The sequence below is a fragment of the Saimiri boliviensis genome, chromosome 1 (genome assembly GCF_048565385.1).
Source record: "Saimiri boliviensis isolate mSaiBol1 chromosome 1, mSaiBol1.pri, whole genome shotgun sequence".
Classification (NCBI taxonomy): domain Eukaryota; kingdom Metazoa; phylum Chordata; class Mammalia; order Primates; family Cebidae; genus Saimiri; species Saimiri boliviensis.
The window spans coordinates 94,962,578-94,987,562 of NC_133449.1; positions in this window are offsets into that span (position 1 = coordinate 94,962,578).

Consider the following 24,985-nt stretch of genomic DNA (forward strand, 5'->3'; position numbering starts at 1 on the left):
AACAAAACAAGAAATATAAACGGTGGAAAGAAGGAGGCAAAATTTTTATTACTTGCAGAGGATGTAATAGGATTGCATACATGGAAAATCCCATGAGGATTAAAGCAAGCCTTAGTCAAAAGCAAGAGGAATAGTTACTTCCAATAATAATAATAATAATAGCTTCTTATTCTGCAAATATAAGACAGGAGAAGAAAGCAGAGGCAACATCCACTTATTTGCTCAATGCTTTTTTTGAGAGGCTCCTTTGTGCCAAGCCCCAGGGACACAGCCAAAATAGGAGAGAAGATTTCCTCCAATCACTTGCTTTGTAATTAAAGGAAATAAGCAATGCACTAAAAGCAAATATACAAGTAGAAACACAAGACTTTTCAGGCAATGGCAAGTGCTATGAAGGAATTCAGGAGAATAAGGGGATGGGATGTTGGAATTAGAGAGGTCAGGGACAGGTGATTGGGGAAAGTCCTGCATTCTCTAGAGTGGCCCAGAAAGGCCTCTCTTAGAAGGTGGAATAGGAGCTGAGATGTGATGGATGAGAAGTATCCACTCATGCAAAGAGCCAGAGGAATTTAGAGAAGGCAGCACAAAAGAAACGGAGAAAGAACTCCAGAAAAGGAGCTTGGCATGTTAGATAGATGGGAAGGAGCCAGGATGGCCAGGAGGGGCTGGAGCAGGATCCCACAGGATGCCTGCTGGGTCTTTTTTCACGTTCAATATGCCACTGAAGGCCTGGAAGGTAGGGGTGTTGGTATGATTTTGTGGACTGCTGAGAAAGCCAGCCCCGACAGATACACAAAGAATAGATCGTAGAAAGTATGGGTGGAAAGCTGTGGCCCAGGTGAGAGGGAGATGGCGGTAGGGTGGTGACAGGGAAACATGCACAGATTTGATGTATATTTCAGATGCAGAAAGAACTACCAGTACTTGCCAACGGATTGATGTGGAGAATGAGTAGGAGGAGAAATCGGGGCGTAATTCAAAGATTCCATTCACAATAGAAAAACAAACAAAAACACGACAGGCTTAAGAATAAATTACACAAGCAATGTCCAAAATCTATATGGAGAAAACTATAAAAATCTGCTGAAAGACTTAAAGAAAAAAAAATCTCATAATGGAGAAAAAACTTGGTTGGCACAGAGCAGATATTGACAGGTTGAAGAAGTCAGTCCTTCCCAGCGCAATCCCAATAGAACTTCCTGTTTTAACATGACAAAAGGTACCAAGGTTTACCTGGAAGAATAAACATGTATTTGGGATTAGCCAGGACACTTCTAGAAGGAGAAAAGAAGAGCAGCAACAGAAAACAATCTCTACCAGACACTAAAATGCAACATAAAGCCGCAATAATAAAAACTAGGACACATTGTACAGGGATAGGAATAAATGTGCAGATTCATAGATCCAATGGTCAGTCTAGAAATAAACTCAACTAAGGACCCATTATCTGTATTACAAAAAGGACATTCCAAGCAGAATAGCTGGGGTATTACATGCGGATTATGAACTAGTCAATTAGCCCTTTGAAAAAAATAAAACTGGATCTCTGTTTTACTTCTCATCAAAATAAATTCCAATGGGTCAAAGATGCAATAGGGAAAAAAAAATGAATACAGAATATTTCTATAAAGTGAGGAAGACCCTTCTATGTAGCAAAAAAAAAAAAAAAAATTAGAAACTGTGTGAGGAATGATTGCCAACTGGAACTACAAGAATATAAAAAATTGTTTGTATGCCAATGAAGTAAGCAAGCAAGCCAACCGAAAACTCTTTTGCCTATTTGTTCGTGACTTTCAAAGGCTACCACCAGCCAAATATGTTCCCATTGCCGTGGATTGAAGTATGTCCCCTTGAAAGGTATGTTCAAGTCTAAATTCCCAAAATCTGAGAGTGTGACCATATTTGGAAACGGGGTCTTTTCAGATGCGATGAAGTTAAGATGGTCCTACTGAAGTAGAGTGGGCTCTAGTCCAAGGACCAGAATTTCTTTTTCTTTTTCTTTTCTTTTTATTATTGCATTTTAGGTTTTGCATTTGAAGAACATGTAAGATAGTTGCATAAGTACACACATGGCAGTGTGATTTGCTGCCTTCCTCTCCTTCACCTATATCTGGCATTTCTCCCCATGCTATCTCTCCCCAACTCCCCACCCCGCACTGTCCCTCCCCTGTTTCCCCCCAGTGTGTAGTGCTCCCCTCCCTGTGCAAGGACCAGAATTTCTAAGAGAATATTTTGGACACATACACACACAGAGGGAAGATGGCATCCTGCAGAGAAAAGCAGAAATTAGAGGGATGAAACTATAAGCTAAGGAGGGTGAGGATCCCTGGAAGCCACTAGAAGCTAGAAAAGAGGCCTGGAACACATTCCCTCTTAAAACCTCAGAGCCACGGCCCTGCTGATACCTTGATTTTGAACTTCTGACCTGGAGAATACATTTCTGTTGTTTTAAACCACCCAGTTTCTGGTAATTTATTACAGCAGCCCCAGAAAACTAATGCAGCCATTAATGTCTAATAGGACACTGAACTTAGTTTTGTTAAAACAAAAATCTTCTTTAGTTGCATATTAATAAATATGTAAGTAAAATCTGACATATCATTCAGCAAACAGTTACAGTAGTTAACCCTGTAGGGTAGAAATAAAGGGACTTCCATCATATGCATGAAGTGGAAGTATGCAGTGTGTAAAATAGTCTATAGTCTATGTTAAAAATTGCAGGTATTACTCTTATAATAGAATGACATTTCAAAAGAAAGAAAATAAGTAGTAAAAGTCTGCCATGATGCTATGAGTGGAACCCAACAAAATCAATTGTGTGAGATGAAAGGTCGTACTACTGCGCTAACAGGCCAGGACGCACGTGAGCAGCCAGCCAGCTAGGAGTTCCAGGTGTCCAGATGCTCATTTCCAAATCCATCCTCATCCCAGCTGGGCCTTGTCACTGCGATGGCAGTTGTCTGTGCTAGTTAAATATCCATGGGGTTCATACTAGGTCTTGGGGCTGGCTAGAATCTCTGGAATAATGGCTCCGTTTCCTACCTGTTTCACGAGCTCACTGGGAGGTCTGGCCTGAGGAATTCAGTGAGCCCTTTGCACCCTCTGCCTTTCTCTACCCAAACTGCATGGTCCACCTGCCTGGCTCTCATCTCCTCCATACCCCTCTCTGGCACCCCAGGTACCACAGCCTTAAGACCTTCAGCCTTGGAGGGCTTGGAATGTGTAAAGAACAGGAACTGATATGCATTGCCCTATACATCAGACGTGTAAAGGTCAGGAACTGATGTATCTCAGTATACATTTGAGTTTGCTTTTCTACAGGGTCTATTAAAGAAATGTGTGTGTCGCACTGGGCACGGTGGCTCAAGCCTGTAATCCCAGCACTTTGGGAGGCCGAGGCGGGTGGATCACGAGGTTAAGAGATCCAGACCATCCTGGTCAACATGGTGAAACCCCGTCTCTACTAAAAATACAAAAAATTAGCTGGGCCTGGTGGCACGTGCCTGTAATCCCAGCTACTCAGGAGGCTGAGGCAGGAGAATTGCCTGAACCCGGGAGGTGGAGGTTGCGGTGAGCCGAGATTGCGCCATTGCACTCCAGCCTGGGTAACAAGAGTGAAACTCCGTCTCAAAAAAAAAAAAAAAAAAAAAAAAAAGAAAAGAAATGTGTGTGTCATGTCATATATTACACCACGATTTAGACAAGGAACACTATAAACAATGTTATTATATCCTACACAATTCAAAGCTCCAGTCTCACAATCATAACATTTTCATATTCTTGAGATTCACATTTCAGAGATTATTGGTTATTAACTGGATTCATTCCAATGTATTGCCCTTTGCAGTATACACTCATTAATACTTTATCACTTGATTTTTTGGTTGACTTTGTATATAAATACAAACTCACATTTCCAGGATTTTTTGCTACACCCATTTCACTCCTACTTTATGTACACTTTTCAGTGGCCCTGTCAGTGACAGCCGATAGACTATACTGTAATGGGTTCAGATGAACTAAAGGTGCATCATTTGATCACCTAAGAGAGTTTGCATGGTTCACTCTCTGATAATTAGTGCTTACCAGTTGACTCTCCAGCAGTTTCCCACAGCTGCAAAGCAGAGAGTGCCACTTTAATGTGTTACTTTGGGCTACCTAAAATATTGCAAGTCCAATTGCTGGCAACTTGCTCTTCTTCTGATAGAAATTCTGGCTTTGCAGTGCTTTGCAAATGCTTCATCCCCACAATATCCTACCATGAAAGTCCTCTTTCATACTCCAGGCCCTCTGGAATCTTCCCCATCCCAGAAAGCTAAGACCATTCAGCTAAGAATCTGAATCTCACCTATGACTTCCAAACATTCCAACCCAACTTGGCCTTTCCCTGAGGAAGGAAAAGAACTTGCTGGTCATTCAGCAGACCAACTTGAGTAAGTATCAAAGCAAAATCAGAACCAGATCTTCAGGTAGCTGATGTATGTACAAGCCAAAGAATGAAAAGTCTACCTTCCTGCAGGAACTCGTAGAGCCTCTTAACCCCCACAGACAAACGTTTTTCTAACAGAAAGGTTATAGGAAGGAGAGGCTGAATTTATTAACTGTCTCCTTGGCCTGTCACTGCCTGACTTCCTTTGGGCTCACCAGATGATGTTCAGGCGCCAGACACATATGCATGGTGCCATTTGCGTGTCTGTGTTAAAGTTGACTTAATTAGGAGAGTTTACCTCAAATAAATGCTTAAATGAATTCTCTTAGTGGTGTAACATTTTGTCTACTGCCTATTGCTGTGCCTTGTGGCTGAAACAGAACAGCACATATAAAGTGTGCAGCAGCTCTGAAGTCATGTTTACACACATTGATGTGCACTAGGAAAAGAAAATGGGACTGGGGTCAGGTGAACTCCTGTAGGATAAATAGAGATAAATAATTCAGATTCTCATTATAATAGAGGCATATAGCACCAGTGCATGGGAGCACCCTGCCTTTGTACGAATTGGTATGCAGCGGCAGTTCAGAAGCCATAGCATGTAATCTAGCATTAATATTAACATAAATCAGAGGCAGGAATTAGCAATATTTCTAAAGTCTTATAGGATAACTGAATTCACACTATATTGTTTAGTCCTCCTGGGCATTTTAGTAATTGTGTAATAGAAATGTTGAGGTAGTTGAGATCTTCTTTATATTACACTATGAAAGGATCTTTAACACAATGTCTTTAGCAGACAGTTTTGATAGAACGCGTTGAACAAAAAGAAATATGCCTATTTTGGTAATATGGGTATGTTTCATTAGCTCAGCCTGCAGCGATATGACATTACATTCTAAAAGGAATACAATTAATAACAATGAGAGATTTTTAGCTCTCAGAGTGTCGCTGGAGGAACTAAGCACGATGTCAGGGCAATTAAGCGGAGGCCCTGCATTACCTTTGTCTGCACACCCTTAACATCACCCTGTCTCAATGTGGTGAATAGTTATTTCTTTAGTGGAGAATTTGTAATTTATTTTGATGTTTCTTATAATTCAGATCACCATTATAAAAATGATTTTCTCCCCCTTTTTTCAGGTAGGAAAAAAATTATTAAACATAACTTGCTAGTAGAAATTAACATTTCTTCAGATCGCCATAGCTGCCATTTTTTTTTGCTATAAGGGAATGAATGACTCCAAGGGAGATTCATAGTCACTGCTGGGGATTTGCCTGAATACAGGAGGAAAGTGGAAAACAACCCCAAAGCATGTACAGTCCACATATTCTGCAACAGCAATCCAGGGGAAAAAGTTGTACTTTGAGACTATCAGAATAATCAGCCAGGGTATCATTTTATTCAGTGTTAACCTTTATGTTTTATGTTAAATGACAGTGAAGGTTCTGGAACATGGTGATTCCCCAGAGTCCCGGGAGCTGAGATTTTTTTTTCATTTCTAAAGAGGCTTCATGCCACTCTGCAGTGCCAAAATGCTCTCGGCTCCCTCTTCACTCGTCAGTTTTTAGAGGCGCAACAAACGATAAAATGTTTAAAACGTGAAAACTCTGGTTTTTAAAAACAGATGATGAAGAGACTGGCTTAAAATCCCCCTTCTAAGTATCCTATCTGCTGCACACTTTTGGAGTAATGGTTGTGTTTGGGCAAGGAGAAGGTTGCAGGTCATAGGTAGTGACAAGAGACGGGACAAGAGAGAGAAGGGAGGGAGAGGGAGGTGGGGGACGTAGCGGGAGAGAAAAAGAGGGAGCCCCCACCAATCATTCCTGACTCCCCAAATTTCCCCTGATGGGTTTTTCCTGGTGTACATCTACAGTCTGCAAGCGGGTGTCTAGAAATGTTGCTGCTGAGTCTAAGCCTTGGGGGCATTAATACGCAACTCCATTTCCACTCATGAGTAATGTATTAAAATTTTGTAGCTAATAAATTCTTAATCTGAGAAGCTCCAGGTTATTTCTTACTTACACAGTGACTTGGTTAATGGAACACCAACCTGGACCTGGCTCTGGCTGCCTGTTATTTTCTATACTGTTTTCCCAAGGCTTTCAAATGCAGTCAGCTCCACCGCTAACTCCCTCTGCCTGTGACCACTGCTTAGTTCCTGCATATATGCAGAAGCACACACCTCTTCAGACAATTAAATCACACCAAACTGCTCGGGGACTGGAGGCCTGCGAGTGTTATGTGAGCGGTCCCCTCCCCTGCTAAGTATTATTGACAAATCCATCAAGGGCAGTGATGCATTGGCTTCCACCTTACCTAGAAGGACACTAGGGCAACGGTGACATGCTGTCACCGTGGTAACTGTGGCTGAAGTGAACAGCCTGTTAGGATAGGTGACCTCTGTTGGCAGTGCGCCTAGAGATGTAGCACTCACCCGGCTGCCGTGTCATGGGGACCCCAAGGAGCGGCCCAGTGCCCTCAAATTGATTCATTAGGCCCTAAACATATCGATTGCTCCAATTTGCAGGAATTTATTATATTGATATTGGACTGATTAACATTTTGTGCCAGACTGGTTCGATATGCGCTTGTAACAGCTTTTAATGATTAATTGACTTTTATGATTCCATCTCAGGGCTGTCAGTGAGCTGTGAACTGTGGGCAGGCTCGCTCCTGGGCTGTCTCTCCAGTGGCACAGGGCAGTGATTGAATACCTAGGAAATTAGTGTCCTTGCTGTCTCATTTTATGAAAGATAAATGCTATGACATTTAATGCAGACCTTAATTTAGAACAGAACTAAGCAGATCATTTTGCAATTTAATCATAAACAGGTAAATATCAAAACTTGTTTAGCATTTTACAAGTTAAGCACACAGAAAACAGAAGTAAAGTCGAGCAGGCAACCGGCGGGGAGACGGCAAGGGGTAAAATAAAATAATATGGGCAGGAACTCTGCAGCATTTTAATAATCATGTAATTTATTAGGGCCAACATCTGAGCCCATTTTTCAGTCCAGAATATACTGCTCTCATTCACTCGGTAGTGAGCGGAGGGTGTGCCACTTGGCACAGGCTGAAAAGTTAGCATTTACCTTCCCGGCCGCAGGCAGCCTTGCAATATTGCCTGGTGAGTCAAGGAAAATACATTGATTCGCCACAAAAGTAAATAGCAGAATAAGGGATGGGCTTTAGTTTAATATGTGCCCCTGACGTGTAATAAGGGGAATATCACATTCAGTATGGTTTATGTGTTACCTAAAACAACCATAAACATTATGAAAAGACGACAGGGGAAGATGAGATTTTATTGTGCTCCCTAACAACAGCAAAAGAAGAGTAGGAAGGCTGGGGGCTGTCAACTCACACCTTCTCGCATTCATATTTAAAGCGTATTTTCTTCCTTTCATTTTAATTAAAAGACTTAAGTTAGGGGAAAACTGTCTAAACATCATGTCAAATTATTCATGTTTGTACATATAAGGAATAAAATGGAATGGTTCTCTTGCTCACGGTTCTTCTTTCTTCTTTACCATTCCATATTTTTCTGTGTAGCTGTGCAGCGTAAGGACACCTTCACTTAATGTGCGTGTGTCAGTTGCTAAAGTGTCATCTGTCCATGGGCAGTGTACATCGTTTATGGCCCTCGTCTGAGGTACTCTCAAACCATAGTATTTTAATTTATCCAACCCTCCATTGGTGAAAAGAATTGGAAGTCACCACGTCTCCCATCAGAGAGTCACTAGAAACTCTATCTTGCTGCTCTGCCCATTTTTAACAAAGGCCAAGGCCACCTCCCTCCCTCAGTGCGTAGACAAGCTACCTGACATCATCTCCATTTGAGTTTGGAACTGTGGCATCCTGTAATTCTCTATCTGCTGGAGAGCAGGATTTAAGCAGGCTCCCTGCTTTGTGCTTCTCCACATAGACACACACCCGCAAGGGCAGCCTTCGAATATGTGTATTTCACCTGTGTGGTCGGGAGTGCCCTCACCCCAAGTCTGTCTTATGCCATGAGCCTGGCTTGGCATCCATTGCTGTTGGCCACACATGGCATCGCGATCCCCTCCCTGTTCAGCACCCAAAGTGTAGATAGGATGAGACCTTGGAAACCCTCGAAGTGCCTCTCTCCTGTTTGGAAATTGAAAAAACACACACATAATTGTTTTTGTTGGATCACAGTCCTGAAGAGCAAAAGACATTTTCAACATCTGCCCTTCCTTTGACTGGATCTACATCCTCTCTCTTTTTGGCTACTGTTCATTATTCTGCATTATATCTTTACTGAGAAACCTTCTCCAAGCCAGTATTTTCATTTGGATTCATTTGGAAAGATGATTTGTACTCAAGGTCCCCTGATTGAGCCCCACACAAACCCATAATAGACTGTGACACACCACATAGAGATAAAATCTGTAGAGAGAGCTGTGTTTCAGGCTTAAGGATCTGATCCTCTCTATTGTGCCAGAAATACCATATTCTCAGGTGCAGAGGAGGAAAATGCTTCTCCTAGTTTATCTCCTTTACTGAGGGAAAAGGGAAAGGAAAGAATCAGGGCTGTCCGAAGCTCTGCTCTGGGCTCACACAGCACTCATGCTGTAGCCCCTGAGTTCCTCTGTGAGTGTGGAACACACACACCCGGGCACACCAGGCACACACAATCCATACTGCCGATCTGTTGCTTATGTGTTGGTTCTGTGAATTTTCCTGTGTCAGGGAGGAATCAGCCTTTTGCGTGTCTCAGTCGCACTTCATGCTCACCACGCTCCTTGATTAGAATTCAGATTTCTTCCCTTGGTCAAAGCTCATTGGTTTCATCTCACTGGCATTCATTCTGTAGGGAGAATTTTCAGGAGTCACTGAATATTCTCTGGCCTCCTTCCTTCCAATCACTAATCGAATAACTTTCTGTATCTATTTTATCTTCTGGTTCTGCTGTCAGATACCTGTCATACTATTAGCAGGAATTCCATGAAAAATTTAACAGGAAAAAAATGTTGATTCCCCAAAGTGTACTACTGGAATACATTATTTCCTTATCCTGTGGGTAACAGCCTTCAAAATGCATACCTTTTAGTGAACATTTTAACCCAGGCAGAAAAATGTATGAAAAGAGTGAGAAATGATCTCATTCTAAATCTAGCATCTAAGGAAAATATTCAAAAATTCAAGCAGAAAAATTTAAAGTGTCCCATTTAAACAAATAAAACCACTTTTAATCTGTACATTTTGTTAGTAGGATCTACCAAAGGACCACCGTTGTATGCTTTATTTCCTAATCATAAAATATGACTGTCTTTAGTTAACTCTTTATATGTAACAGACATTCTAGTACCAAATATTTTACATTTTGGATACTAGAATTTCTATTCTACATGAGAGTTTTACTTAATAATTATTGCCATTAAACTTGATGACATAATCGATCACAGTGGTTTGAAGACTCGTTTCATTTTATTCTATTATCATATTTTTGTGCTTCTCATCTAAACAATAACATCCCCATGAAAAGATATCTTCATTTAAGCATCTTAGTTCAGGCTGCTATGACAAAGTGACTTACAAACAGCAGAAATTCATATCTCACAGTTCTGGAGGCCAGAAGTCTGAAACCAGAGGACCAACATGGCTGGGACCTGGCGATGGGCATCTTTCAGGCTGCAGGCTGCCTACCTCTCCATGTGTCCTCACTGCGTGGAGAGAGAGGAAGCTGGCTCTCAGGCCTCTTCTTAAGCAGGCACTAATCCCATGTGCGAGGGCTTCACCCTTGTGACTAATCACCTCCCAAAGTCCCCACTTCCAAATCTCATTACATTGGGGATTTGATTTCAACATGGGAATTTTGGGGGGACAAGAACATTCAGTCCTTCATGTCACTTAGGAAAACATTTTTTTCTCAGACATTTCAGTAGCCACATGAGTTGTGATTTTGAACCTAGCCAAGCTTATCTCTTAATCTGTCTTCATCAGGCCCTAGAAAGAAAGCCTTTATTAACTTCCATGTGTTTGGACTTTGAAGGGATACTGAAATGTCAGTACCCAACCAGCGTTTCCAAATATCTAAACCTTGGTCCAAATGCACACAAACATCTGGTTTGAGGTGATGTCTCACATTTGATCTAAACATTTCAGCAGTGTGCAGACAAAAAGACTGACTTCTGAGTCATCACTGACTGATTCTCCATTCCTTTTCAGCGCTGACGATTCCTTTGCCTGAGAGCAGGGGTATCTGTGTTCCCTGCATGGGTGGGGCTGGGGTTCATCCTGGGCCTCGAAGGGGGAGTTTGCATTGCTCACCACCAAGTGGGCTTGTAAGCTGGCTGGCAGTGCTCCTGGGATTGGCTGGGTAGGCTGTAGGGGGAGGAGAGTTTGTCCCCTTCCTTCTCCCTATTCCAGGTGAGAAGCTAAAAATAGGCGAGCAAAGGGATGCTCTGTTTTCCTTTCTCCCAGGTGCAGCTCTACCAAAATGAAAAATTCCTAAACACCTGCCAGGGTTGGGAAGCCCGGGTCCCCAGTTCTGAGTGAAGGAGCTCCTAGCAGCCTCTGTAGGAATAAAGGCTCAGTACAGTGGAGAGTCTGGTTCTTTATTCTGACTCTTACTAGCTGTGTGATCTTAGGCGGTTTACTTTATGCTGCTGGCTTCTCTTTCTTTAGCTCTAAAGTCAGGTCCTTTCAACTCTAAAACGCAATGCCAACCTTAGCATCTCACTCCTGCCCTGGGGTTGACTCCCCTCCCCTCTTCCTCCAGTTCAGGACTATCAGGTATTCCTGACACAGGTCTGCTGGGATTTTAATGGTAAGCTTGTAGGGAAAGAGGAGAAAACGAATATTTAGGGCAGAGACTCAAAGGTGCAATGCCAGTGTAGGACTGGTCCTGAAAAAGGGCGTCCAACAGCCAGAGTCCCTGGATTTGATGCTCTGAGGACCAGTCTGTGTTGTACCCATATCAAGGGACCTGACCTGGTGATGCAAGCAGGCATCCAGATCCCACAGATGAAGGGAACACCATAGCGGGATTTGAGACCATCGTGATCCCACATCAGTCCATCTTCACTCAAACAAGGTCTCTCCAGGAGAGGCTGGGTGCAGAGGTCCCCACTCAGGCTTCACCCAGGTTTGACGAGAGAATGAGGAGGAGAAGTGGAGTGCCATGAGGAAACTGAGCAGAGGGGATGGTCTCGCTGCAAACCAGGTTCTCAGACACATGATTCAGCCGTGCAACCTCAGCCTTTCCCGAGGGTACCTGTGTGCCACTCGTGGATGAGGTCGTAGAGGGATTTTTAAAACCTACTTAAAATAGAATTAATACAAAAGTATGGGGAACAATGCAGGTGTTAGAACCAGACTGAACTTTGAAAGATGCTGTGGTATCTCATAGAACCTCCCTCACAAGCTTCTGGGGTTTCAGGAATTTTTGCCTTAGGATCCTACAGGGCTCTTTAGTCCATCTGGAATTAGACCTCATCTGGCCTCAAGTCCACATCCTTTGGACTGCGCCAGGCTGGTTGGGGGTGCAGGTGTCTGGGGCCATCATTCCCCCAAGACACAGGGCTGAGGGCAGGAGGTCCATGCAGGGATCCCCACCCAGCCAGGTTTGGGTCTAACAGGTATGGGGATGGGAGGGCCAAGCAGAGACTCCGGAGTCCTTCTGGCCAAGTTGGAGCTGGGAGGAAGCTTCCAGCACCACACACCATTACTCAATTCTGCCTTATTCTTGGATCCTAGACCCTGGTCTCCACGTTCAAGTACCTGCTCAGGCTTCTTACTGCTGACTGCCTAGCTACTGAGCCCTTGTGTGCTGAAACGGCCTCCCTGCTCATCTGCCCCAGCTGCCCACCTGCAGGGCAGGGCTGGCCCTTCTAGATGACTCTAGAAGCTTGCTGGAGAGAACTCATCCTCCCCAGGGCTACCTGGCCATCAGCCATGGCCTTCCAGGTCAGATGCTTCTTTGCTCAATTATGCCCATTTCTGACCCAGCAAACAAATCCTAAGTAGTTACAGAAATGCTCAAAACCCCCAGATGAACAAACTTTCTCCTCAGTGTTTTTATCCAGTAGACCCAACGATTACCTCTGAGGTTAAACAGAAAAACTAGGGCATAGGAAGTGGAAAGTAAAGTAAGCAGCAGCAGGAATAGGGTGCAGAATTTCGCATTTGCGTTTGTTTGTCTCTCGTGGCTCTTCTGTTTTTCACTGTGTTTGGATCTCTGAGAATAAATTTTTCAAATTGCATGTTAATTACTGCATTTGTGGCTTCCGTAGTATCAGACACTTTCAGGAAATATTACTGTTATAATTTCTAGATTAATAAAACTGGAGACAAAGTTGACCCAGTAGACATAATTTACTGTACTTTTCAGAAAGCTTCTGATAAGGCCTCTCCTAAATGGCTATTAAGGAAAATAAACAACCATAAGGTAGAAAGCAAAGTCTTGTAAATTATAGCATCAGAAGGAGCTGAACCAAGTGAAGAGAGTCACAGTGCCTGCTTCTATTTTGTTGTTTACCTAAAATATGTGAGCAATTGGTAGTGGAGATTAAAAAAAAAATACTCTCCGAGTTTTCATCAAGTTTGATTGGCTTTGAAATTGTCAGACCCTGTAGAGAAATAAACATAGCAAAGGCTTTGAGGACTGCTCAGTACAAAAAGGTGCGGCTGTATGTGAAGTATGGAAGACGCTTGAGGGATAGGGCCAGTTAGAAAACACACACACACACACACACACACACACGCACACACACACACATGCACACACACGTGCACACATGGTGAAGATGCCCCAGTCTGGGCTCAGAGGTCTGATTTATTTGGATTTTTTGTAAAGCTCTAGATAAAATCCGTCAGGAAAACAGTATAGTTAAGGGAAAGATGAGCGTATGCCCAGGAAAAAAGAGCACCATGCCCAGAAGTAGAAGAGGCAGCCCTGGGGGAGACCTGGGAGCTCCCTGCTTGTTCACACCCCTGTGGGTGCAGGGAGCAGGGCTGAGGCTTAGTCTCCAGAACAACACAGGAGGAGGACCCGCTCCCCTTAGCATGTCTACATTGTAGGGTCATTTAAAATGATGTCTATGCAGATTTTTTGGACAGTCTGCTTTTTACTGAAATAGTGATGGTCTTGGTAAAGGAACTCTTGGTCTCTCCGTGTTTTGTGAATTCTGTCCTGCAGGGCAGTCTGGCTACCAGATGACTCCATGGGGCACCTGTGTCAGGAGGTGACAACATTGCTGAGGTGGACTAACCCCTTTTCTCACCCCATGGTGGACACAGACCCAGCACTCACGCAGCCTGCAGGGGAGAAAGAGGGAGCACGGGCTGAACTGTTAGGCCTAGACCCGCCACCCTTAGGCTGTGACTGAGAATCCTCCGGAACTCACCATCTTGTTTTTTTCACCTATAAATGGAAGTTCTTGTCAACATGTATCTCACAGGAATCACAGGAAAAAGCTTAACCAATCCTTTCATATAAGGATGTGGAAGCAGTTTTTAAAGTCAGACCTTTAGATTAAAGTGATATGCCCAGTGTGGTCAATGCAGAAAAAGGCCATTCTATATAACATTCTTAATTTAATAGTGATCATGCCTAACATTTGCCATGCACTAGGTACAACTTGCGTGTGATACATATCTGATCCTGTTAAATCCTCGCAGAGACTTTCACAAAACCCCACTGGACACGCAAGGACAGAGGCACAGAGAGGCTGAAGAATGGGCCAAGCCCATGGAGCTGACTAGCAGAGTCAAGATCTTAATTCCAACAGCGAGATTCTGGATCCCACCAGCAGACCCCCTCATTCTCCTGTGTTTATGTAAGTTCATACGATATGGTGTATACATAGTTATGCCATAAGAGCTAACATGATTGAAGCATCTCCTTGGCACAAACCCCTTGGTCCATATTGCTTTTTTTTTTTTTTTTTGAGACGAAGTTTTGCTCTTGTTGCCCAGGCTGGAATACAGTGGCCCATCTCGCCTCACTGCAACCTCTGCTTCCCGGGTTCAAGCAGAGGTTCTCCTGCCTCAGCCTCCCGAGTAGCTGGAATTACAGGCGTCCACCACCATGCCCGGCTCATTTTTTGTATTTTTAGTAGAGATGGGGTTTCGCCATGTTGGGCAGACTGGTCTCGAATCCTGACCTCTGGTGGTCTGCCCACCTCGGTCTCCCAAAGTGCTGGGATTACAGGCATGAGCCTCCACGCCCAGCCACATCTTTTAATCACATTCAACTCAGTGAAGTTGGTGCAATCACCATCCTCATTGAAAACAATGCAGCATCTGTATAGATAGTTCTGGTCCAAGATGTTTCTCTTCCTTAGGTAGGTCAACACTGCCCTCGAGAGATACCCAGAGACTGCTTCCTTTCACTTGTGCGGCCACACAACCCAGTGCTGGGGTTTTGCCTTCTCTGCAGTCCAAAGGGCTGATCCAAGTAGCTCACTGCTCAGGACACTGGCCCAGGCTTTTTCAAGGTGACATCCAGACCCAGAGTGAGCACAAGAGGAATAACAAGGGACCTATCACTAGGGACCATCCTCACCATCAGAGTTTCTAAATCATCTTTGCCTGCCTATGTTTATTTTATTTTCAGAAGAGTGTTAGCCAGAGCCCTGAGCACACCATTCAGTGACTTGGACGGTTCTGAAATTCTTGCTTTATGTTCGTGCACATGAAAGTGGTATATATATAGTCCTCCATAAAACTTAATTCTGCAGAGCTGGCCTCTCCTTACACATTTGGGGTTTTCTGTGAATAAGCCTGCCATTCAATTCTAGTGAAATAACATGAATGCCCTTGGCCAACCAGACCTCGGTGCAGGTAAACCTCTCAAAGAGAGCTTTCCTCTTCAGTCTTCTCACTCATCTTCCATCCTCTCAATCTAAAGCATGAATCGGCCTGCCCCAGTGGCTCACATCTGTAATGCCAGCACTTTGGGAGGGAGGCTGAGGCCAGAAGATTGTTAAAGCTCAGGAGTTTCAAACTAGGCAGTTCGAGGGGGAACAAATCAGCCAGGCATGGTGGCACACACTTGTAGTCCTGGCTACTTGCCAGGCTGAGGCAGGAGGATTGCTGAGTCCAGGAGGCTGAGGCTGCAGTAAGCTGTGATCACACCACTGTACTCCAGCCTGGGTGACAGAGTAAGACTTTGTCTCAAAATGAATGAATGAATGAATGAATGAATGAATGAATGAATAAATAAAAAATAAAACACTTGCATATCTCCCATGGTCACATCTTCGAGAGTAAGATTAGTAAATGCTAAAATAACTCAGTGGCTTGAAAGCTGCAGCTTCTCACCAGTTCTGCCACTAATGAAGTGAATAAGCCTGAGGGCATCATCCTGGGGCAATGCAGTTGGCTGTTCGTGTCCCACCTGGAGGGCAGCAGGTATTCCCATGCTCTTGCTCTCTCCGTGATGGGCCATCTTCATCACAGGAGAAGATAACAAAATCATGGAGTTAGAAAGTATGCCTCATTCTGTCCCATCCTATCACTTGACAGGTGAAGGGTGCCTGGCCCAGCGGTGTACAGAAGGCTCAGGGTATCCCGCTCAGGTGTCCCAGTCTCCATCTCAGGCACTGTGTCCAGCTCACATCATTAGGGGGTTTGATTGGAGCTCAGGTGCGCACTTGTGTCACCCGGTGGAAAAATTTTTCTGCGAATATTTCCATTTACACCTCAAGAATCTTGCTTCTTCAGTGAGCTATGAGCATAATGTGCTTTAGGCTGTGTCTCAATGATGTATTTCTTTAACCAAAAAGCAAAAACTCAGATGGTTAGTGCCATATTTCTGTATATTTAGAAACAGCTGGTTGATTGACTGGATTTTTAATTTTTCACAAGAATGTTTGATGTTGGAGAGACTGTGCCTTTAAAAATCCTCTGAGGAAAAAAGATTTCCATAAAAGTTTTCTCCCATAAATATTTTATGTTTCACTGGATTACTATGAACAGAAATTCGGTGATGGAAGAGATGCGCCTTCTCTCCCCCAACACCAACCAAAGGCCCATTTCCAATCATGGCCAGGTTCTGCCACCCGGGAGCTTGCCCACCTAAGCCCCTCTTCAGGATTCAGTTGCCTTCAAACCCCTCTGCCGCGTTTTAGAATTACTCTTCCGATTGATTTGTGCTATCTGCTGCTGTAATTTTGAATAAACAAGCTCGAATATTTGGTCAACATGCATAAGTCACCTGAGTTACAAAAAATACAGCAAGACTGATGTCATGGCTTGTGCATAATAGACACCCTATATATTCATTAGGTTTATATTCTATCAATATTAAATATTTATTAATTTTAATATACTATAATACTAACATATAATTACTGTATGTTATATAGTAATAAAATATTGATACAAATGAATGTATAATTAAGAATATAAAATATATTGAATTGAGTGATATCGCTCAGGGCTAATATATACTGGTAAGTAAAATGATTTGATTCAAAGAGCTACAAGACCCTGCATGGAAAGAGGAGCTAATATTTACTGAATATGCAGTAGGTGCTAGGAGTGGTGCTGGATGCTTCCTAAATGATCTCATTTAATCTTCACAGAAACTCAGGGGATAGAGCCTACTTTTTCCAGTTTACCAGTAGGAAGCCTCAAGCCTCAGACAGGTGAAGGAACTCGCTCAGGGCTACACAGCTAGTAGCCAGAGAAGCTTGAAAGTTAAACTAGGGCCACAGGCAAAGGCTCACGCCTGTCATCCCAACACTTTGGGAGGCCAAGGTGGGCAGATCACAAGGTCAGGAGTTCGAGACCAGCCCGACCAACATGGTGAAACTCAGTCTTTACTAAGGATACAAGAATTAGCCGGGCCTGGTGGTGTGCGCCTGTAATCTCAGCTACATGGGAGGCTGAGGCAGGAGAATCACTTCAACCTGGGAGGTAGAGGTTGCAGTGAGCCAAAACCACACCACTGCACTCCAGCCTGGGTGACAGACTGAGACTCTGTCGTCAAAAAAAAAAAAAAAAAAAAGCAAGATAGTCTAGGCCAGTCTTGTTCTGTAGGCCGTGGCTTCACCACTTTATGCTCCCTGGAACCTGCTCCCTTGTAGGGCTCCAGTAGTCATCCCTACTCTGTCTGGAAAATTCTACCACTGGGTGCACCCGGCAAGATTAGAAAGCAGAACTCCAAAAGTCCATGATGAACATGCACCCACATGGCCCTCCGTGGAACAGGTGAGGTGGGAATCTTTCTGCCTCTTTTACCTAAGTGTGGAGGAACATATCAGATGGGCTGACTATACCTTTGCACGCCTGCTAAGGCCCAGCAGCTTTGACATGATAGGACCCTCATCTCCCAGCATAATTGAGAAGCAGTGACTCAGGGGCCAGAAGACTCAGGAAAGCCAGAGAGAAGGAGGAGTGAACAACCCAGGTGTTTTTCACCAAACACTTCTGTACTTGGAAGTACTCCACGGTGGCACTTTTTCTTGTGCACAGGTATGCTCGATGCCACTTCTCCTCTCTGATCAGACGAAGGCTGCTCTTGGCACAGCTAGCTGGGCTAACGAGGTCGCTCTCCTCTGAGATGATGTTATTGTGGCCATAGAAAGGAAACAGAATAATGGAAGGGTGAACCTCGAGTTGCAGAAAAAGTCGGGTTCTTGTCACACGACCAAGAAAGATCAGGCTCGTGGATACACAGAAGGGTGAGGAGCGGAATTTATTGGTAAAAAAGGAAAAAGGAAAATCGATTAGGCAAAGTGAGATAGAGTCCTGCTAACTTGCTTGGCACCTCACGGACTGAATCCCAGGTCCTCACCGGGAAGAGGAGACGCCAAGCTCCTCCCCACTGCAAAGGGCGCAAACTTCCTTCGGCTCCGCCCTGTCTCCCAGTGTGCAGGCTGGTGGGAGATTCTCCGGGGAGCCCTTTTTACTCGGTTGTGTCACTTGGGACCTGAGAGTCCTGTGACAGTGAGCCACAGTAAGACATGGAGAGTTAAGCCTCCGAGTCCTGAGCCCCAGGATGGGGGAGGGGAGGCACTGCCACATGCTGCCACCTCTCACCCAGGCAGGCCACCCAGGTCCAATCTGTTCCTTGCCCTTTGGGTTATGATAAGGCAGTGAGCAAAAACAAAAACTTGTAAGAAAAGATTATTTAAAAATAGATTTGCTATATATCAGAAAGAGCTGTTAATTAGGCATGTTGAACTTCTTCCTCATGCCAGACTTTATAATGTTTATGAAAGTTGTAAACTTGTTCACGTTAACCAGCGTTTGCCTGGCACTTGCCCTGTGCCTTCTTGAATGATGCCAGGTGGGAAAACGAAGAACAGTTACCTGGCAATTTAACTAGGATGGTGCCCCTTGCACTGTGGGTCTCAGGGTTGGACATTCTGTGTCATCTTAAAGAGGTGGCCCTTATCAGAGGGGAAGAGCAGGCTTTGAAGGGCTGGCCCCGCTGACCAGCTCCGGGACCTTGGCTGAGTTAGTTCCTCGGACCTTCCGTTTTCCCATTTGTAAGGTATAGAAATGCTATTGAGACAGCCAGGTGGGAAGGGCTTCCTGGCAGAACCTGCACACTGGGAGGAGTGCACACTGGGGTGGAGCCTGGGGAAGTTCTGCATTTGCAGCCGGGAGAATCCTGGGCCCCCCTCTTCCTGGGTGGAACTTGGGATTCAATCTGTGAGGTGGGAAGCCACTTGAGCAGAACCTTGGCTTTGCAGAGAGTCCCTGTTTCCCTTTTTGCTCTGTGAATTCCATTATTCTCACCCTTCAAAGTGTCTACAAGCCTAATGTTTCATGGCCATGTGACGCGGGCTTGACTCTTTGCTGAACTAAGGAGAAAGTCCTACAGTACTCTTTTTTGCGAGTACATTTGAAGATGAAATCGCATCGTGAATTCAGTAGCACAGCCTCTGGCTCCTAGTAGGCTCTCATCGTTATTACAGCTGAGGAAGTTGGCCTTTTACTTGGAGTTCTCTGTGTGTGGCAGAGCAAGCCCTCAACACATTTGTGAGAGGCTAGGTTCTGCTTATTTTAAAAAGCATCATCAAGATTTGCTGAAAGGTTACAAGTAGGACGGCTGAAAACAAACATTTTCAGTCTTTGCAGTATCGATGCAAAAAAGGGTTTCCCCGCTTTTCAGTGGTGTGATTTGGGAAGCGCTGACTCGGGAGAGGGAGGGAGGTGGTGAAGGAGAAAAGAGGGAGGCCTCTTAGCCAAAAATTGCAGGTGTTAAATACAAACCCCAAACTGGTTACTGTGACTCCTGAGAGTGGGGAAGGAAGTGGGTGGGTGGACGGGTAGGGTAGGAGTGGCAAAACCAGGCCCGAAACCAAAGACTCCATATGATACATCTTAACAGATACTCCCTCAAATTTCCTTCCTTCTCATGGGGGTGGGATTTACATAAGCATTTTCTTGAGTCCAGATAACAAAACCATGCCTTGAAAGACATTTCACTTTTTCTGCCCATAATCAAGGCTGGTACCTTCCAAGATTCAGAGATCCTTGATCAACAACAAAAAATGTCCTCACCAATTTCTGAAAGCCTTCCAAAGCATGGCAGAATGAAGAATAGGGAGATGGCCAACCCCACCACCAGCCTGGGGTCCCAGCTGCCCTTCTCTACAGAAATGTTTTCATCTCACCACACAGCGCTTCACATGCACCTTATTCAAAACACACACTAGCTTCTCGATTTCTTGTGCAACAGAAACTAATCTGTTAGACCTTTGTACTAAACGGTAATAAACGTTAACCCTTTAAAGAGTATTCACTGTTTGCCCCCCCAAGAACCTGTAAAACTATGTCCATTTGGCACACACAGCACAAGGCTGCCTGCAGAAAGAGCGAGGTGTGTGTGTTTCCGATGAAAGATGTCTTTTTGAAGCGCAGCATTGTTACTATTGGCACATTCTATCTGAAATGGATGCTCTCTTGAATGATAGCACTTCCTTATTCTTGGTGCCCACCCATCACTCTTCTGAAAAGCATGTGCTGTAGAGCATTTGCTGTGTTCCTACAAAAGAAAAATTTTAGATGATTTAAATACCTAACTGCTCCTAATTGTTATTCAGAATAAAAGGTTGCACTTCTTAAGTGTTCCCCCCCTTTAGCACTGTTTTTAGTACCTCCAATTAAAACTGAAAATAAAGATGCTTTTGCATGTGAATGGGTTGCTGTAAGCTCATAGACGCATCCATCCTTGTGGCTGGGCGTGGGCTCGGGAGCTCATGCACAGCTTGTACCACTCTCCTGGGAATGCACCTGGGACTAGGCAAGGCCTTATGAGCTGGCATGCTTCAAGGCTCTCTAGAGGTCATAAATGAATGAGAGTCTCTGCCCATACTTTAGAAATTTAAAGTTTTTTTTTTTTTTTTTTTTTTTTTTTTTGGCAGGTCAAACCACTCCATCCATGTGTCCCCTGCTCTGGGCTGGGGATAATGAAGAATTCCACATCTAAAATGACCCCACACTGGTAGACACCAGGCTAAATTTAAAGTCCTCTTGAAGAAAATTTCCAAAGATCCTGCACTATTCCATGATTCTTCCTTTAATCTTTATCTATGCAACTACAGTTATGCCTTGATCAACTGATGGAAATGCATTGTAAGAAATGTGTCATTATGTCAGAGGCGTGTAAACCAGAGCAACTCCATCTTGAGTAGGGGCTGGGTAAAATGAGGCTGAACCTACTGGGCTGCATGTCCAGACAGTTAAGGTGCTCTGAGTCAGAATGAGATAGGAGGCTGGCACACGATACAGGTCATGAAGACCTTGCTGATAAAACAGGTTGCAGTAAAGAAGCTGGCTAAAACCCACCAAAACCAAGATGGTGATGAGAGTGAATTCTGATTGTTTTCACTGCTACACTCCCACCAGCGCCATGACAGTTTACAAATGCCATGGCAATGTCAGGAAGTTACTCTACCTGGTCTAAAAAGGGGAGGCATGAATAATCCATTCCTTATTTAGCATGTCATCAAGAAACAACCATAAAAATGAGCAACTAGCAGGTCTCTGGGCTGCTCTGTCTATGGAGTAGTCATTCTTCTCTTTTCTTTTCTTCTTCACTTTCTTTTTCTAAATTCTTTTTTATTTTGGAGGGAGAGAGTTTCACTCTTGTCACCCAGGCTGGAGTGCAATGGCGTGATCTCAGTTCACCGCAACCTCCGCCTCCTGGTTTCAAGAAGTTCTCCTGCCTCAGCCTCCCGAATAACTGGGATTACAGGTGTGCACCATCACACCCAGCTAATTTTGTATTTTTTAGTAGAAATGGGGTTTCACCATGTTGGCCAGGCTGGTCTCGATCTCCTGACCTCAGGTGACCCACCTGCCTTGGTCTCCCAAAGTGCTGGGATTATAGATGTGAGCCACTCTGTTCCTTTACTTTCTTAATAAACTTGCTTTCACTTTACGAACTTGCCCTGAATTCTTTCTTGTGCGAGACCCAAGAACTCTCTCTTGGGGTCTGGATCGAGACCCCTTTCCTGTAACAGTTACGTGATTTTCTTGTTGTGCTAACATCACAGAGTGGACTTACACAAACCTAGATGGTATAGCCTGTTACACATCTTGGCTCTATGGAATGGCCCGTTGCTCCTAGGCTGCAGACCTGTACAGCATGTGACTGTACTGAATAATGTAGGTAGTTGTAACACAAGGGTAACTATCTGTTTACCTACACTTATCTAAACACAGAAAAAGTACCATGAAAATATACTATAATCTTATACAAACACCGTTGTGTGTGTGTGGCCTGGCATTGACCAAAATGCTGTTATGCAGTACATGACTGTGTTACCAGAGAGGGGTCCCGATCCAGACCACAAGAGGGGGTTCTTGGACATTATGCAAGAAAGAATTTAGGGTGAGTCCTTAAAGTGAAAGCAAGTTTATTAAGAAAGTAAAGGAACAAAAGAATGGCTACTTCATAGTCAGAGCAGCCTGGAGGGCTGCTGGTTGCCCATTTTTGCGGTTATTTCTTGATTATATGCTAAACAAGGGGTCGATCATTTTCATGAGTTTTCCAGGAGAGGGGTGAGCAATTCCCAGAACTGAGGGTTTCTTCCCCTTTTGCACCATATAGAGTAACTTCCTTAGGTGGCCATGGCATTTGTAAACTGTCATGGCGCTGGTGGGAGTGTCTTTTAGCATGTGAATGCATTCTAATTAGCATATAGTGGGCAGTGAGGAGAACTAGAGGTCACTTTCATTACCATCTTGGTTTTAGCAGGTTTTGGCTGGCTTCTTTACTGCGTCATTTTATCAGCAAGGTCTTTGTGACCTGTACCTTGTGCCGAGCTCCTATCTCATCCTGTGACCTAGATTGTCTAACTTCCTGGGAATGCAGCAATGTAGGTCTCAGCCTTATTCGACTCAGCCCCTATTCAAGATGGAGTCGCTCTGGTTCAAACGCCTCTGACAACTGTATATACCATTAGTAGCAGGAAGGAAATACAGCAGACTTTCTTCAGTCATGTAAACTGTAGTGTTCACACACACACACACACACACACACACAATGCTTTGACTGATTACACAGCTAAGAGTCTGCTACCATTTAGATCACTGGACAGACATTTTTCAGTAACATAAGAGTTTAACCTAAAATCCTTATGCTTAATGTTAAGTCAATTTCCTCCTTCCTACCCTAGTGAAGGAAGGATGGTCACATTTTTTTTTTTTTTTGTCACAGATTGGGATATGTGTCCTACATTTTGTGTAAAAATGCTGCCCTTCTGCCCTTTGCCCATCCCACCGAACAGATCTCAGTGCACACTGAGTGTGTGATGAGCCTTATCACACACTTCGAGTGGCTCTGTTTTCAGTGGTCCCATGCTTCCACGTTCCCCATGAAACAACCTCTCCTTCTCTCCTTATTATTGTCCCTTGGAGCACCTCGGTGTTCCAAAACAGGAGTCCTTCCCCAATGAGAACATCACAAAGAGTTCCAACCTGCAAGCCCAATGCATCCCACAGCGGGGCTTTGTCCTTCTGCCACCATACAGGACTACATGGCCGGCTGCTGTCGGCCCTTCTGAGTCAGAGAAGAGTCCTTGTAAGACTACAACACTACGCCCTTTGCGGGTTTTTATAGGGCTAGAGGGTTTTGCCTAATTCAGCTGAGACATGGGTGCCCTGCAATTATCCTAGTTAGCCACAGTGCCAGATGTGTTGAAGTGGAGCAGTGCATTCTGGCTTCCTCAGAAAAACAGCTTCCAGGTTTCTTCTTGAGTTGGCTTGAGGTTCACAGAGACGCTTTTCTTAAGTTGATGTACAGCCATTAGTTGGACGCCTAGGGAGACCACAACAGTCCCCTGGGGTGGCCGTGTGAGCCCAGCCTCCGCAGAGAATCTTCAGGGCTGCAGGAAGGGCTCCTCTGCCAACAGCTCCAGTTCCACAAGTTCTCATCCTCCTTCTGACCAGACATCCTCTGCTGCTGGGTGCTTCCAACCTCTGGTATTATCTTGTGTTTGTTCTCAAAACACTTCTTTTGATACCACCCCTGGATAAATGTGTTTTGAATTCCACCACTGCTCCAAAGTAATTCCGAATTCTAGTCACATTCTATCCGGTAGAGTCACACTCTTCCCTGTCACCCCTTCCACAGTCCACTCTAGGGATCATGCCAGATTGGTGTCATCTGTAACTTAATGAGCATGATCTCTACCCTCATCAGTCCCTACAGGTAAGAGCAATTCTACCTCATCTGCAGCAATTTGAAAGGGACCACTGGGAAGTGAGAGTTGCAGAAACATTTTTTTCCATCTTCCTCCCATTTCCTGCCCTTTCCCAGTTCTGTCCATAAGTTGCTGGCAAACTCAGTCATTCTGTGAAGGGATCTCTCCAGGAACCAGGCTCCCCACCATCCCAAGGACATGCTGACTTCCCACCAGTGAAGGAGCCTTTACAAACATCCCCCCACTCCTTCCCTCTATCGCCTCCCGGCATTCAGAACCATCATGATATTCATTCCGGATGTTTGCAACTTTAGAACACAACATGCTGATTTTCTGACATTAAACACACCAATGGCTATGTGAGAGTTCCAGAAATATGTTTTCCCCTCTGTACTGGGAGTAGGGAATTGCATTTGTTAGAGCCTCCCAGATGCTAAAAGAAGAGAAATGGGCTGAGAACGGTGCACTGGACAGAGTCCAAAGCTGCTGTGTAATCTCTCTGACTTTTCCTTGGCCAGCTCCTCCACTTGTGTTAGCATATTGTGCACACAGCTCCCACAGAGGAAGACCTGCCGGTTTCAGCCCTAATGAGAGATCAACCTGTGTGCATGGCCAATTTGAAGAAGAGGGGGAAAAAAGCCAAAACTGTAATTGTGTGGCTTCTATGCCCCAAAGTGAATCCAGGGTTTTAGGCTGTTTCATGAAGCCCCAAAGCCAAGGCTGCGATCTGCCTTGGGGTGGGGTGCAGCTCACACATGATGCTGTGCTGCTGCGCTACCCACCAGGACGACTCTGACCCGCTAATGGCCCTGGGCACTTGCAGTGGGCTTCTCCCTGAACACAGATCAGGAATGCAGTACTTCTGCTTAATCCCTGCAACTCTCCATAGGCAAGGCTAGCTTTACACAAGGAAGCCAA